This window comes from Apteryx mantelli, unplaced genomic scaffold (genome assembly GCF_036417845.1).
Source record: "Apteryx mantelli isolate bAptMan1 unplaced genomic scaffold, bAptMan1.hap1 HAP1_SCAFFOLD_68, whole genome shotgun sequence".
NCBI classification, from domain to species: Eukaryota; Metazoa; Chordata; class Aves; order Apterygiformes; family Apterygidae; genus Apteryx; species Apteryx mantelli.
Window position 1 is genome coordinate 937,222 of NW_027118796.1, and position 16,206 is coordinate 953,427.

Here is a 16,206-nt window from a genome sequence, read left to right on the forward strand (position 1 = left end):
CACCAAGACAAATGAGAAGACCTGGCTGTGGTGTAATTCTGCAGGACTACATTACAAACAGTTTCTGCTAATCTCTTTTTCCCTGTTTCTGCTGTTAAGTAATGCTTTGCTGTAAGAAAGTAATTTGGGTTCTTCTTTTCACCATTTGTCATAGTTTCTAAAGGGAAAAATCAGTTACTGAGTCCGGTATGACCCACTGGGTAAAATGCCTGTACTGAGTACCATAGCCTTGGCCCATATCCTGGCAGGAAGACAAGACTGTGCTACAGAGAAAGGAAGATTCAAGGTTGAGAATGTGGAAAAAGTCTTCCTAGCAATCAACCAGGGGAGAAAACAAAAATCAATTAGCTCTGAAGCATGACACATACCATCAATCAAACGCTCACGTGTACCTGATCCTTGAGCCCTGATACATTTGGAGAGCTCTATGGCAAATATTTCCTGGACTCATGAAACAGACTGAATGAAACTAAAAGGAACTGAGCTATCTAGGAATCACAGCCCAGCAGGACTGAAAAAAGAAAAATCCCTTCTATTAATGAAAACTGTTAGCAAACATCCATTGCTGTAGTATGAATACAGGAACCACTGACTACAGGATTCATCTGAATCCTGAGACAGGGAATATAGGCAGAGATACTAAATCTGCATCAGAATCATATTCTCTTGTTTCCTTCAAACACTATGCGCTCCATAGGCCTAAGCAAAACATCTTACATTTTCATGACAACTCCTTTCCAAAAATGCAATCCTTACACATTTTAAGAAAACTTAATCCAAATTATTTATCACTGAATTTCAGTCTGGTGACTGCTGCTGTTTAGAGCTGGATCCTTCTTACCCCACCTCATTAGAGAAATACTGAATCTATTTCCCTCTTCTATTTCTAACAGAGGAGGGAATGCAATTTCTTGTCCCCTCCTTCCTCTCCTTGCTGCAGAACCTCTGCCACTGTCACTTTCATTACCTGATTTCTTTTATTTTGCCTTTTTTACACACCCCTTTGTTCCAGGGATTCAGTCTTGCCCTTCCCTCCTGCCATCCCCTATTTCTCCTTCATCTGCGGATGTGAGGTTAGGAAATCGAGTTTAGTTCCTATTCCTTCCCTGCAGGACCCTCTGTAGCTGGATAGCTAGAGTACTCAGATGCAAAACAAGGCTCTATCCATGTCTCCCATGACAGAATTCTTTGCAAAGTGACCTATTCAGAATTATCCAACAAAATGCTGTCTGCCTGGCCTTTCTCAAGCAGTTGCTTACCCTGAACTGTGGCAGTGTCAGCTCAAGTCCACTCTACAAGGCAAGAAATGAGAATGAACATTGACACAACTTTTTCTAGCATTTGTTCTATCAGTACATGAAGTACTAAAAAATGCTTGATGAGTTTAGGCCCCTGCCAAGCTCCTAGTGACCAAATGCCACTGCCATTAGCGGAACCAAAAAAAAAATTTTTTTTTTTTTTTGGATTCCTGCCTCTTTGGATACGTCTGCCAGTCAAAGCATGATTGGAAAGAGCAAAGACCACCAGGCTGCCCCATCAGAAGCTCCCTGGATTTTAACTCATTAATATGAAAGCAAGGATATGAGCTTTCTCTATAATAAAAACTTTGCAGAATCAGACATCTATTCTTGCTTTTAAAGCAAAACTCTCCTTAGAGAGAGTATTATGTATCATGCAGACGTAATTCTGAATCTGCTTTCTACTGGTACTTCTTTCATGCCTTAAAAAGAAGCAGCCCAGCTCTTACTATTCCATTTCCTAGGTGTATAAGAGTAGTGGTAACAACATCCCAAGAGTTAAAGCAACAAAAATCATGCTGCTACTGAAAAAGAAAGGAGGGTTTTCTTTTTTTGTATTAGTTAAATCAAGAGCGTTACAATGAGTATTTAAGAGGGTCAACAGCCACTAGAGGGCTCATTATTCCATCTAGTCTTTTTAACAAAATGGTTAAATAAAACCATCAATAGCAAACAGTAAAGAACTTAAACATGACCTCTGTCTTGTGTGGTGTTCCTGTGACTTTATGAAACACATAAACTTGCATGGAAAAACTGAGCATACCCATCTTTCTCCATAACTTACTAAAATAAACTCTAAAGAGATGACATTCTACAGAATAATAAATATGCATTTATAAATGCATATCTTCAGTGAGTCAATGCTAGAAAATATTGGCAAAGCTGAAAGCAGTTCTAGACTACAAATAAGAACTATAGCATATTAAGCATAAAAGTCAGAATTCATTGTGTGATGAACCATGTGGTTTTCAACATGGTGTACACTAGAAGAGGAGCCATTTGGTATTTTACAGAATCTGCTTTTGTGGATTAGTAAAAAATGAATTCAACATATTAAAATAACGCTTAATATTACTTACATTCAACAGAAAGGTTAAAAGTGCAGTTCCAATATTTTTATAGGTCAATAAAAGATACAAGTATCTAACAGAACTTTAAATATTTCACCTTTTCAGAGAAACCCTGATTCAAACCTGAGACGATAAAAGGTAAGAGTTACTACTCACCTGAGCAAAGCTTGTGTGATTTGGCCTAATCCTGTTGTCTGCTCCGTTCATCAACTGTAAAAGAATTGAAAGAACTAAATACTCTGGTTGGTCTGGTCCCAAAGTTGGCATATTTTCCTAATGGTATTGATCTATTCTTTCCTTCTTCTCTGATATAATGGTGTAAGAAAAAAAACCAGCTGTGCCTCTTTGCACACACATATTACAATACCAGTAGCCCGATGATTAAAAACCAATAATTCACTTTCCCCCAAACCAAAACACGCCAAATAATAAATCTGGGTATCTCTTTTTGCGGTCTAATTCTTGAATGATTAAGCTTCACATTTTCAAGACAGTTGTTGCAAGCATGTTTGGATTGGAAACCTTTAAGTAAAACGTGTGCTGAGTTCCTGATATATCACTGTAAAAGCTGAGACACTAAACACCTCCTTTCCTAAATATCACAAGACATGAAAATACATAGCGATAATACTATAGTATGACATAATTGGTCTCATCACATACTATTCCACAATGGAATGGAGTAGTACAAATTTTATAAAACTTATTTAACCAGGGATCAGATAATCTAATAGTTCTCCTTCCTACCTTTTTTCTTGTTTCTGAGACTGGAATTACCTTTTGTTATATATTACAACATTTCACTGCAGTATTCATAATAAAGGCAAACTACACACAGAAGTTTAGGGAAGATGCAAGTGTTCAGAATCTCTCAGGCTGAGATTTATAAGTAGTAATAGAGTGTCTCATAATCAGAAATAAGATTTCAGAATTTAAGACAGAACTCAGTCTTGAGTTGCTGATAAAAGAAGCATCAAATTCTTTTATCTGCAGATGAAAGTCAGGGGCCGCAACTTGGTTTCACAGGTACTATCTAAAGTTCTCTTGCATCACAGTCACCTTTAAACACATATGGACTGTGGCATTATAGTCACCACTCTTTCACAATGCTTTCAAATTCTACAAGATTATTATTTTGTACTAGTCTCTGATTGGCCAAGAGACATTCACCATGTCACTGTCATCCCCATATGCAAACACTATGTTTCATTTTGATCATGGATTTATTATTACTCAAGCACTTAACACCCACCCCTTCTCATGCTTGGCAATTTGAATTACTACTGAAATGACAAAACTAATATAAACACTCTGCTTTCGTTTAATGAGGTGTTCATCTAAAATTAACTCTTTCCTAGTCATACTAGAAAAACTTCAGTTACTTGACCTTACAATTTTAGAAATGTATCCTTTTCATGTGCGGGGGAAAAAGAAAGTTTTAACCTAGTACTTTGATTATACTTCACTTAACTTTTTGGAGTATGCATTACCTAATCTCCATAGACCCATTCAAGGTGTTGATTTTCACCTTTAAAGATGTGGAAAATTTGAATCCTGATTTGCTTACAAATCAACTTTCCCCTTATGTATTACTACAATAGTTGATGGTTGGGTTTTTTTCCCCTGTATTAATAACCAGTGGTGGTACCACTGTACAAAAGTAAAGGTCTGTATTTTAGACTGATATTCCTTTTACCGATTTCAGCTTGCTCTGGTTACTGAAGTTTTCCTCCCGAGTCTGGTGGCCTGGAAAGCCTCTATTGCAGGCAAGGTGTTTTTTTAACTGATGTTGCATAAGCCGCTATGTCAGTGCTTGCTACTGTACCTGTGCTACTCAGACTCTTCATGGGTGATTTTTAAATCTGAAATGAAATTCAGGGAAATAACTCGTATTTTTTAAAACTGATCTTCATTCAGAATGAATCGACATCTGCATCTCTTGATTTTTTAAATCTTTGCTTGTTAACCATGTTATGCGCTGCTTTTGATCTAAGCTGAAGAACAATGAGGCTGTTTGCACACAATTACCAGGTAATCTTCTTAAACAGCAAACTTTAAAATTGTAAATTTTGTAACATATTTTTAAACCCCTAAAATTCATATACAAATTTTTCATGAACACTTAGTCTCCTGCTTTAGCATTTAAAATCTGAAGTGTCAGAAAAATTTCACAACACAAAACACATTAAAACAAAAGAAAGAATACACGTCCCTTCCACTAATTTGTTACACTGATTACTGTCCTCCATCTCTGATTGACAGGTGATGACAGATTTCATAAGCAAAAACTAAAAGAATTTCTAATAAGGTTTGATAGAACAAAACTGGAAAGCACAAATTCTTCTCGTTGCATTTCTGTGTAGACTTACAGAATCATATAAGTCCTGTGTATACCAGCAATGGGTAAAGTTAAACTCTACCAAACATGAATTAACTAACAATTCTTGTAAATTCAATTTGACAATCAAATTCATCACTGATTTGGTTCTTCTTTTTCTGAGACAACAGTATGAGAAGTATCTTGTAGTCTACCTATAGGTAAGTCAGAGATCACCTCCCATCTGGGTGCAGCCAGTTGAAAGACTAGTTAAATACTGTTAACAAGTCTATTTAATTATTGTGGTTGTAAACATCTGTAAGTGTGCATTATATTAATATTGTAATATTTTGACTTGGGAGGAAAGGGTGAAAAAAGTGCTCTTAAGACTGAGCTTCCAGAAAAAGAGTTTGGGTGGTTTGTGAAATGCCTTTTATTATATTAACAATAAAATGGTGCTGGCGCTGGACATGAAATAAAGCAAATGCCTTGAAAATACAATGAAAATTGAAAAATAGCTAAACAGCACAGGACACAGCCTCAGAAGGGCGTGAATGTCATCAAGCACTTTAAGGCATAAGATGTTTAGTTACTGGTGTGTGAAAAGAGCAGTTTTGTTCTTCTTTCAGTTAGTTCTCAAGATACTTCAAGCTTAGGAAGAATACATAAATAACATCTGGATGGACACTTTAATTTTCTTACAGAAACATTTTATTTATTTTATATTAGACTCTTTTTTCACACTCATCTTAAAAAAATATTTTCCCCAAGCTCCAAATATTTTCAGAGAATTCCTTTACTCATTTAAGATATGAACCTAAAATGAAATGTATCACCATTTCTCACATACTCAGCCTCCAGATGCAGAACTGTTAGCCATAATCTTCTGTATCTCAAAGCAAATCTCACACACTAATGATATTTCTTTTTCTCTTTGCTTTTACATCCAACTGTTTCTGTGTCTATTAATACTGCAGCTTTTTACGTAAGGGAAAAAATAAGTCAGATACTGCAAACAAATGACAGGAATGTGATTCAACAAAAAGCTGGTTCACCCGGTTGTCATCTAACAAGTTTCCGTCGGTACTTTATAATTATTTTCAGTCCTTCAGATTAAAAAACATGAAAATATGATATGCTTTCTAAGCTTCTATTTTGAATGTTTCAAGTTGACATTTAGTTTTTTTCAGTATTGTCTAGCGTATGTTCTAGCTAAATTAGCTGACAGGGAGAGAGATATGACAAACACAACAGCCTTTCATCTTTCTCTGAAGAAAAACCCTTGAGAGGAAATCAGCAATTACAGTACCACAAGCCTTTCTTCAAATTCATAAAAAATATAGGTGAGCAACTGACTAAATGGAAGAAAGTCAGCATAACTAATGGCAGAATTTCTATTAAACCAGATTTGTAGTAATCAGAAACAAAGCTGTACTGAGTACGGCTTACCAGACTGAATTTTTCCATGTGGTTGCCCTGTAGGCACTTCTGATTGCAAAGGTAATTTTCAAAATGTGAACTAAATGTTCAGCGATGCAGTCATATCAGATACTGTAGATAATTCAACACGAAAAATTGTAATATCTATAAGCATGTCCATTTTTGAGGGAGTTAAATATTAACCCAGGGGACTAATGACAATATAACTACTGGCTCTTAATTATTTCACTTGTTGATATCAGCATGCAAGAGGAAAGACTTGTTTACTGATTTGCTGGGAGGCGTCTTGTTCTGGTGCCCCTGGAGGGTAAATGCTTTTTTTTTTTTTTTTTTGCCAAAACGTGAGAGAGAACCATCAACGGTTATTCTGTATGCGACCATTTATAACAGTTATATATGAAAGAACTGGAAGAGAAAAAAAAACCATTTCTGAATTAGCATCTTATGCTCAAACTGTTTTGTGAAGAGAAATACATTTATCAAAACTAGCACCGAAGGAAATAATCTTGGTTAGACGTTTTTTCCCAAATTAAACAGTTTTGAAGACTAGATTCAATAGTCCCTTGCCCATGTCCCTTACACTGAAGTACAACAGAAGTGTTTAAAAATGGAAATCAAAACTGATCAATCTATTTCCCTTGTTCATACTGAATAAAATAAAACGAGTAAACAAACAGCATTTACCATGGTCAGCACAGCACTGTTTGTAGGTCCACTGCTTTTGCCAGTGATCAAAGTTTTGGTTACTTTTTAAGAGATGGAAAATAAGGGAAGAATTTTCTTAAGACTAGATGAAAATTTCAGGACTTAGTAGAACTCAGCTTGGGGTACCAAAGCCATCCTAACAACAGAAAAAACATGGAAAATGAGAGAGAGAGAGAGAGAGAGAGAGAGAGAGAGAGGGAAAAATATGTAGGTACATTTCTGCAGAATTATCTAGGTTATAGAATCAATTTTCCTAATTTTTGAAAGGGAAGTACATTTGATTTAATTCCCGGGTTCCAAGGAGCACAGCAGGAAGGCCAGGTGCAAAGTGGAAAGAATTAGGATGTCACTAGAAAGCCAAAGACACTCCAGCTTCTATTTTTTACAGAAACAAGCCTTCTGGCTTACAGGCCTAAGCAGTAGAAAAGTTGTTGCTTTCTGCGGGCATGACTTGAATACATTTATGCCCCAAGTCTGTTAACTACTGGCACTGTGGCTATTCCAAGTCTCATTCTGACTGCTCAAAGCATACTCCAGACGGCAATACTGTGCCAAATACCATCCTTCAGACAAGAAATGACAGCTAAAGGGGAGTCTCAACCCAGCTTCCATTTTAAGCATATATGAATGATAAATTTGCTGCCGAGTCTAACTCTGACTCCATATGCACCTCCAAAGATCATCAGACCATCAAAGATCCTGCACATAATGTTTATGTTCTTTTAATAAAAATCCCTCTAAATAAACAGCAGTACTTTAATAGGCATCTGATCACAACTTTTTGCAAAACTTGTCCTCATTACTGCTTTTTCTTTCAATCCAGCTGCACTCTTTCCTTCCTATCTCAGTTAAGCAATTCCCCTTTCTTTCTGAGTATCCATGTTTGTACCAGTAGGAATTCAAAACTCCTCACTATTCAGATCAAGCACATGAAACTACAAAAATGCTAAGTTCCAAGCTGAGGGAACAAAACAAACCTTTGTCTCCAGTGCATGGTCAATGTTGCAAGACTGTAACACTCATGGCTGACCAAGAAATGCTTATTAAAGGTGGGAGAAGAACAGGCAAAGGAAGAGTGGAGAAAATGAAACAGAGTTACTGATACAATGAAGTGGGAAGGTTTTTTGGTTCAGTTAGAACTCCTGATTGCCACAGGCTTCTTATATGAACTTAGAACTATAAGACACAATCGCATTGCACTTCATGTCTCTTTCGTCAAATAGGAATAAATACCACCTTTTTTACGAGGCTTTGAAGAGATGCATCAGCTCCAATATAATGGATTGGTATCAGTGGACAGCAAGGCCTGGCTGCTCTGCAAGGGATGGAGAGCCAGGACCTGAGCGTGCTAACAAGGTAGGCAGCAGTGACCTCATCTCTAAGGAGTTCGGTGCTGAGCCAGCAAGTTCAGGTCAGGATCAGCTCTGGAGACAGTGACCAGGGTCAGTCGTAGCCCAGCGATCACCCAGCAAGTCACAGATGAGACGGGTCTGAGGTCAAGCCAGGAAGCCAAGCCAGTGAGTTCGGATCAGGGCCAGAACCAAGGAGGTAAGAGACTGGGCACAGACATAGCTGCTGCACAGCTAGGATGTAGCACAGCCGAGGGCCAGTGATAAAGCTTCAGCTTAAACAGCAGCTCACAAAAGAAAGACGGTGCAGGCCCCTGCATCTAGCTTTCTTCACAACAGCTCTTAGCAGTGAAGGAGCAGCTAGCTAAACTCCTCAACTTGGCCAACAAAACTGGAAGGGAGGAATGTGCTCAGAGCCCTGTCAGCTGGGGCCAGCTCCAACCATTACGAAAATGGCAGTCCCTCTCAGATTATTGTTTTTAAAAGTCTTAACATTAGTACACACAATTTAATGGATTTTTTCCTAAAGCTGTGGTCATCTGTTTTTCCATTTTGTATGAGACATCATGGATTATATATAAAGCATTAAACATTCATCCTGACACTTCAAATAATCTAGTTTCCCATCGGCTCAAAGAATCTAATAAACAACTAAACATCAGAATTTTATTACATTGTGCAAAAAACTTTCATGGTAAATTATAGATTCACTGTTAATGTAACTTTGCTGATGTATTCAGCTATAACTGTAAGTATAATTATTCCTGAGGAACATACTCCTCACCATTTCAAGGCTTAAAATATTATTTTATTTTGTTGGGTTTAAAAAAAAAAATTTTTTTTACATGACAAGAAGGATGCACAGTTTCTAGTAAACCTATAGGTGTAACTACATACTGATGTATAGAATCAAATTTCTAAAGTATAGAAACATAGCTAGATGTTGACAGAGGAAAGCTCTTAACTTATGTACTTAAATTCAGAGAATTTAAGGACAGACTGAAAATAAGTCTGTGCTTAAATGCTCTACTGAATAAGAATTAAGGAAAATATCCTTTAGCCTTTCAGTTCTTCTGCTTTGAAGTTCAACTTCTGATGGTTATTGACTGTTATCTACCATGTGCAAGACTTCAGGCTTTGCCTTTACCGCTGTACTTAGGAAAGTTAGTGGGAATTTGCAAGTGATGTATTAGGAATAGAAAAGAACATACAGCTTTATTTTGGAGTGGAAGCAATTTCACATAAATTGACTTTTAATCTTTTTATTGTCAGCAAGAGTGGGGCTGCTCTACGACGGGAAGCAATCCAGGAGCCAAGGGTGACCATGCACAGAGAGGGGCAGTGACCTTGCCAACAGGGGTGCAGTGCCACAGCACCGAGGCAGGCAAGCAGAACAGGGCTGGCGACAGTGACAGGTTCTGTTGACAGTCCAGTGACCATCAGAGAAACGAGAGGTGACAAGTCAGGTCCATGGTCAGTCAGGGAAGTCCAGTCAACAACTGGGGGACAGGGCTGAGCACGGGTTCAGGGCTGCCCACAACGTAGGCGAGGACTGGGGGCACAGGCCAGAGCTTAAATAGAGCTCCCTGGTAGAGGTCCCAGACAAAGCTGCTCAGGGTAGTTAAGGCCTACTGGTGCACACAGGGCCCTGGCATTTCTTGATGGATTAACATTAGATTTCACTACTTTGATATTTTAAGAATTCACAGAAAGAAAAATAAATCTCATGTTAGATACAAGAACAAGCCTCAGGCTCTTGTGCAAACATCCTAGTCACAGGAATTTATTGCTTTTAGACAACCATTTCTATTGACATATGCGATATATATGTTTACAAAGGATCTTAGAAAGAACGTAAATTACTTAGTGAAAGGAAGAGAAGAAATGGTTAACAAACAGGAAAGAGCAATGGCTTAGTGTTCTGTCAACAATTCTTTTTCACAGATTTCAAAGTGCTTCTCAAAGAAGCTGAAGAAACTGAAACAGAGCAAATCAAGGAACTGTGACTAAGCCACCCAGTAGATCAAGATCAGAGAACACAGATCTCTTGAATTTACAGTGGATCACAATCTGAACAAGAATCAACAATATTGTGCTGTTGCCAAAAAAAAAAAATCATACTGGTATGTCAATTTTATATCAAATATACCCCTTCTTTTTAATGAGGGGATAATCACAGAAAAACAGGGCTGTTAAGACATCTAGCAAGGTCACCTCATCCATCGCCGTAACCCAAAGTAGGATCAAATAGATCAGGTAAGTGCTCCAGATTACAGTTAACTCCGAGATGATAATTGTAGTGTGAATCAGTTTTCTCATACAGACAACCACATAGCCCCAGAAAAGCTTATGCTAGCATAAGGTGGTGTGAGAGAAAATGAGTAGCAAGGGGAAGAGGAAAGGCAGTGATGGTTTATACCAGCTGACTTATACGAGTATGAAGTGCTGAACTAGGATGCAACTTGTTCTTATTGAATATGTTCCTTGTTATTTTCTTAAACAGCATTTTTCAAAATTGTAAAGACTATTTTAAAATTTAATTCTGTTACCCTCAGCTTTGTGTCACCTACAAGATTAATAACCATATTCTCGATTCCATCATCTACACTGTTAATAAAAAATACCAACCAGAACCAGACTAAATACAAACTCTAGGAATCCAGCAATATAGTCTTCCTTTCTGAGGGTGAACTACTGCTGGCTATCCAGCCAGTTCTGTATAGCCCTTATAATAGACTTATCTAGACCATATTTCTTTAATGTTTTAATGAAAATGTCAGTTTAATTAGTTTTTTGACACTCACATGACAACAGGTCATCTGCTTCTGTCCTTTCCCTAAATTCTCTTCTTTATTGGAGGAAAAAAATCAAGTTATCTGGCACGATTTATGACATGTCCATGCTGATTGCTCTCGTTCCCTGATATCATCTAGGTGCTAATAATAGTTTCTATGATTAATTGTTCCAGAATTTTTCTGGGGATTGAAGTTAATTAAATTGACCAATCTGTATTTCTCAGCTCCTGCCTGCCTCTTTAATAAGAGCAATTTACAGCTGCTTCTTCTGTTTTTCAGCATCTCATTCATCCTCCTAGAGCTATTAGATATAATTGTTTATGGTTCTGATATTAATTCAGTCAATTCTTTAATTATCCTTGGATCATATTGATCAGACTCAGATAAATCAGATGTTTTCAAATGGTCTGAGTGCTCCTAATCTGTTCTTTCCCCATTCTGGGCTAAGATTTTGGCATCACCTGTCCTAACTATCTGCTTGCAGGTGATCTTTTTATGAAGTCTGATAAAACAAAGGCAACAATTACTTAGCTTTCTTTATCATTTGTTGACAGATTTTCTTCTCTATTGAGTAGGGTATTAATCCTCTTCTCTGTCTTTCTCTTACTACTAATACAGAATAATTCTTGTTATCTTTGATGTCTCCTGACAGTTTAATCCTCTCATGACATCTTTTTAGTCTTTTAGTCTTTATACTTAGTAGTCTGACCCATCTTGATTTATATTTTCTTCTCATGCTTAATGTCAATAGTGAGCTCATGTCATGGTCAAGCTAACCTTACTATTATCCCTATTCTACTCAAAATTGGGATAAATGTGCCCTTAGAATTATTTTTCTGAGGAACTGTCCCTCTTCTTAGCTCCTTATTTCCTAAGACTTCCTTCCTATGAGATCTTAGCCATTAATTCCCTAAGTTTTTTTAAGCTTTCCTGAAGTCTAACTGGTTTTTTTTAGCTGTCATCTTTCCTTCCTTTTCTATGGACAACAAACTCTCTCATTTGCAAATGCTCTCACACAAAACACTGCCCACTTTCACATTCTCAGCCGGTTCTTCCTCACTGGTTAGAACTGAACTAAGAGCCTTATTTCTAGTTGTTTTCTGCATTCTCTGTAACAAAACCAAGCAAATTGACCAATTCGCCGTATTCTTGTGGCTAGTCCATGCTCTTTTCCCAATAGATGTCCAAGTAGTTAAAATGCCTTATTACTACTAAGTTTTTCATTTCAGCTAGTTGATCTTAAAATAACCATCCACCTTGTTATCTTGGGTTTCATGGTCTGACTGTAAGCTCACCTTGCTGTGATGTGCTTCTCTCCTTTCATTATTATCATGTATATTGTCGCAAGTCTAATTTACGACATATTCTGCACCCCAAAACAATGTATGTTTTCTTGCTATACAAAGCAAAACAAAACATCCTCCCTTTTCCTATCCTTATTTGAATAAGGATATATTAATATCCTCATATTAATATTCTAGTTTTCTGTTAAATTATACATTAATTATATGGAACTATTCATGCTAATGAAGTCATCATTTTGATCTTATTTTAAGACTTCCAGTGTCTCTTATTCTCTCTGAATTAGTACACCAATATCTAAAAGAATTAGTTCCTTGTCTTGCCTATTATTCTATTATTAATAACTATTTTTTTAGTTTTTATGCCTTGTTACATAAGAATGTGCATTCATCCACAGAACAATATCCTCTGGTTTGTTAACAAAGCATCATGCATATCAGTGGTAGAGAGATTCAAAGCTCTTTTGAAGCTGAGGAAGCAGAATAGAGCTATCATACTCTAAGATTCTGAAACTTGACAATGTTTGTGTGCTTTCAAAGGAGGCCATGTTCAGTTAACTAGTGAACTTACTACATTATATTTTTAAATGTTAATATTTATTTTGGGAGACCATCAACTTGCTGACTACACACTTTAACTGAAACCCAACTGGTGTTTCTGTGTATTCAGGTAGAAATAATCCTTACAGTGATAAATCCTTCTGGCAACACACTTGCTGAAATCATCTATGTCTAGAAAAGACTCTTGGTTTTAGGAAGCCTCTTATGTATCCATATGGATACAGTGTAAGACAAGACCTTAGTAAACTCAAAGTTTGGCTGATAGAACTAAATTCATTATTATTATAAAATCCTCTTTATACCTGTTAAGAAACATAGGCTATTTTGCCACTGCTGTTAAATTTTCACTTATTAAATTTTGAAAGAGGCTATAGTAGTCTCTTGTAGTTTCACTTTCCTGTTCTAATGGATTCCTCATTAATCCACTGGTAAGATTAAGATCTAAGCTATTCTCATCTAAATGACAATAACAAATTGAGTGATCAATAATTAAGTGGATCGGTCTTGAACATTTGAATGTGTTTCAGCTGCTTCTTATGTGCTGTGATTGTAATTTGTTTCCTTTCTTTACTTTATGATTTTGAATATTATATAAAAGTAAAAATGTTATTTATATATTAAATATATATTCTTTCTCCAAAGATTTATTGCAACCTTTATTGCAAGGTTTCTATATTTAACAATAGTAACAAGATCCCCCCCCACAAGAAATAGCACTAACACCAATAGTTTGGCAGTTCTTTTCTTTCCCTATTTCTAAAACATAACAATACTGCTTATAAAGACAAGCACAGATTATTTTCCCTCGTGGGCTCTACCAACTGGATCATCTGCTGCTCTGGACAACCTGGAACAGATCCATCTCTTTCCACTTCCTTAACCCCATACAGTAGAACAGCTACTGCTGCTAAAAGCCATGGCAGACAGACTTGTATCTTGCGTCTGTGTGTCATCTTGTCTCTCACCTTTTGCAGCCTCTGTGGTCTGCTTCTGGGAATTCTCATCTCCTGAACTCCTCTTCTGTGAGGTGAAAGTGACCTGTAATCAGAAGAGCAATACATTGTCAGGCAGTCTTACCTCAGATGCAGCAATTTCCTTAGATTGCTTTCACAAGGAAATGAGTCCTATGCACTCAGGCTCTACCAACCCTGTTCCTCATAACTGGGTATATGCAAGAGATCTAAATGTGTGAGCAAGTGAGGAAAAGGCCAGAACATGAGTGCAACAATGATCTGTTTTGATGGGCTAGTGACAAGCCCATGGGTGCATTTGTATTTTTGAACTAGCCTGAGCTGGAATGATGGTTTGGAGTAGCCAGTAGTTTCTCAAAACACACAGAAGTATGAGGTGTTGTTATCCCCTACGCTGCTGAGCTACTAGACCTCTTCACTTTTGAGAGGGGTCTGGTAAGAAAACTTAAAATTTAGAAAGCCCCTGCAGACAGGAAGGAAGCTTGGAGGCAGGGGATTGTTGGGACATTCCTTAGGCTTTGAGGCCTCCGATGCTGATAACGCTTAGAGGTACAAAAAGGAATCAGGCAGGAGTTGGGGTTGTGTGGGGAGAAGTGTGGATAAGGTGGGAGTTGGGGCTGTGTGGGGAGAATCAGGGAACTGCGAATATTGAGGTAGGAGAATGTAGAATATATATCTGTAGGAAAAAATGAGTTTTGCTGCTCATAAACATTCTTTTCCTTCAGACACGAATTTCACTTCTCATATCATCCTTGCAACATAGGCATTATTATCACCATTTGACAATTGTGACATTTTGGCAAGAAATTGGATTACTTGCCTACACACAATAAAAATCATAGTCAGTGCTGAAATTCAAGAGTCCGTATAATATAAATGTCTCTGGAATAGAAACTGTTCCAGAAGATATATCAGTGTAGTATCAGTGTAGTTAGACAGTCCTCAGAACATCCTTGACAACTGATAGTATAACAATAACCGGAAACATACAATAGCTATAGTCTTTGAAACATGGCCTATTTTTTCATTAAATCTATGTAAAGAAGTCTGTCTGATTTCCCCACTTGTAATAATGCAAGCTCCCAAAATAAAATGCACGCGCTTCTGATAAACTGAGCACTCTAGATTCACTGTTACACTATAATAATTGTCACGCACAGGCTGTAATGAAACAGTAATACAAACTGTTCCCAGTACAACACGCATTATACAGTACCCTACCGAACATGAAATGACTAGTTGCACCCAGGCAATGGGCAGACTCTCTGAAGCAAAATCTATAAAGTGAGACAGCTGTCAGGGTGTATTCACTTACAGTTCTAACTACCTTGACAATATCTCTTTTATCCACTGTTCTACCTACATCTCCATCTGCCTTTGTCCTTCAGATAGAAACAGAACTGCATATTTGCAGTATAATTACTTCACAAACCCATAAACCAGTCGACTCTAAGAACCAAACCTGGCCTCTGTTTGCAAAGACTCAGTTTTGCAGGTATGTGTGTAAATCACTTATGCATGCATATAAGCGGTGTCTCTACTGTACATATTGCATGACCACAATTTCCACATATAACTGACTGCATATACTTACCATGCGTGCAGACAGGGACTAAGCTGAGGCCCCTCTGAAGTTTGCCCTTCCGTGGTGTGCCGGAAGGAAGCAGGCCACTGCAATTTCTTGGCTGACTAATGCTGCAATAGCACTTGCAAAACTTGTTTATCAAGTTAATGCTGCTTGTTGAATCAGTTCAGCAAACAGCACTGTGATGATGAGCACCCAGCTCCACAAAAGGCAGCAGCGCAGCAGCCAGAGCCCGAGGAGCACAGAAAGAACTATTCTTGGCTCCTTTACTTCCTCTCTGCCGAGTGTAGAGGGGAGCCGGGTCGAGGGAGGACCCAGAACAACCCTCGGGTGTCTCATGGAGGCTGGTTTCGAGAGGGAGGAGGAGGAAAGGGAGGCAGCTAAGGGAGAGCAGAGGAAGGAGAAAACAAGAGAGAAAGGCGAGCGAGAGGCACCTAGCAGAGGACGAAGAGGAAGAAGTAGCAGCGAAGGAGAGCGGCGGGGGAGGCAGCCGCGAGAGGCGGGAGCAGCCGCGGCGGAGGGAGGAGCGGGCGGGCGCGCGCAGCCAATCCCGGGGGCTCGTCCATTTTTCGATGCGAGTCAGGCACGTCAGCGGGGTGATGCTACGGCACTGGGAAGGGGCTGGGAGAGCCGCGGGACGCGGTAGCGGTGGGCACAGCCCGGCCGCTCGGGCTTGTAGGCGCCGCCGCTGAGGGGAACACTGCTTCCTCCTTCCCCGCCCGCCAGGGCCAGCCCCGTGGCGGGGGGCGCCGGGCCCGCCTCTGAGCCGCGCTCGCTAACGGAGCCGCTATCCGCCCCCGCTGCCGCTGCCCTG

General features: G+C 38.5%; 1 long non-coding RNA gene across 1 annotated transcript in view; it reads right to left on the minus strand.

The window, feature by feature from the left end:
• The window catches only part of LOC136996713 (uncharacterized), a 33,868-nt gene extending 18,416 nt beyond the window's left edge, over positions 1-15,452 (minus strand). The window contains exons 1-3 of the long non-coding RNA XR_010887673.1: positions 15,402-15,452; positions 13,802-13,874; positions 2,525-2,578 (exon numbers count right to left, since the gene is read on the minus strand). This is a non-coding gene — a long non-coding RNA (uncharacterized lncRNA). The remainder of the gene's footprint in view (positions 1-2,524; positions 2,579-13,801; positions 13,875-15,401) is intronic.
• Positions 15,453-16,206: the final 754 nt, after the last annotated feature.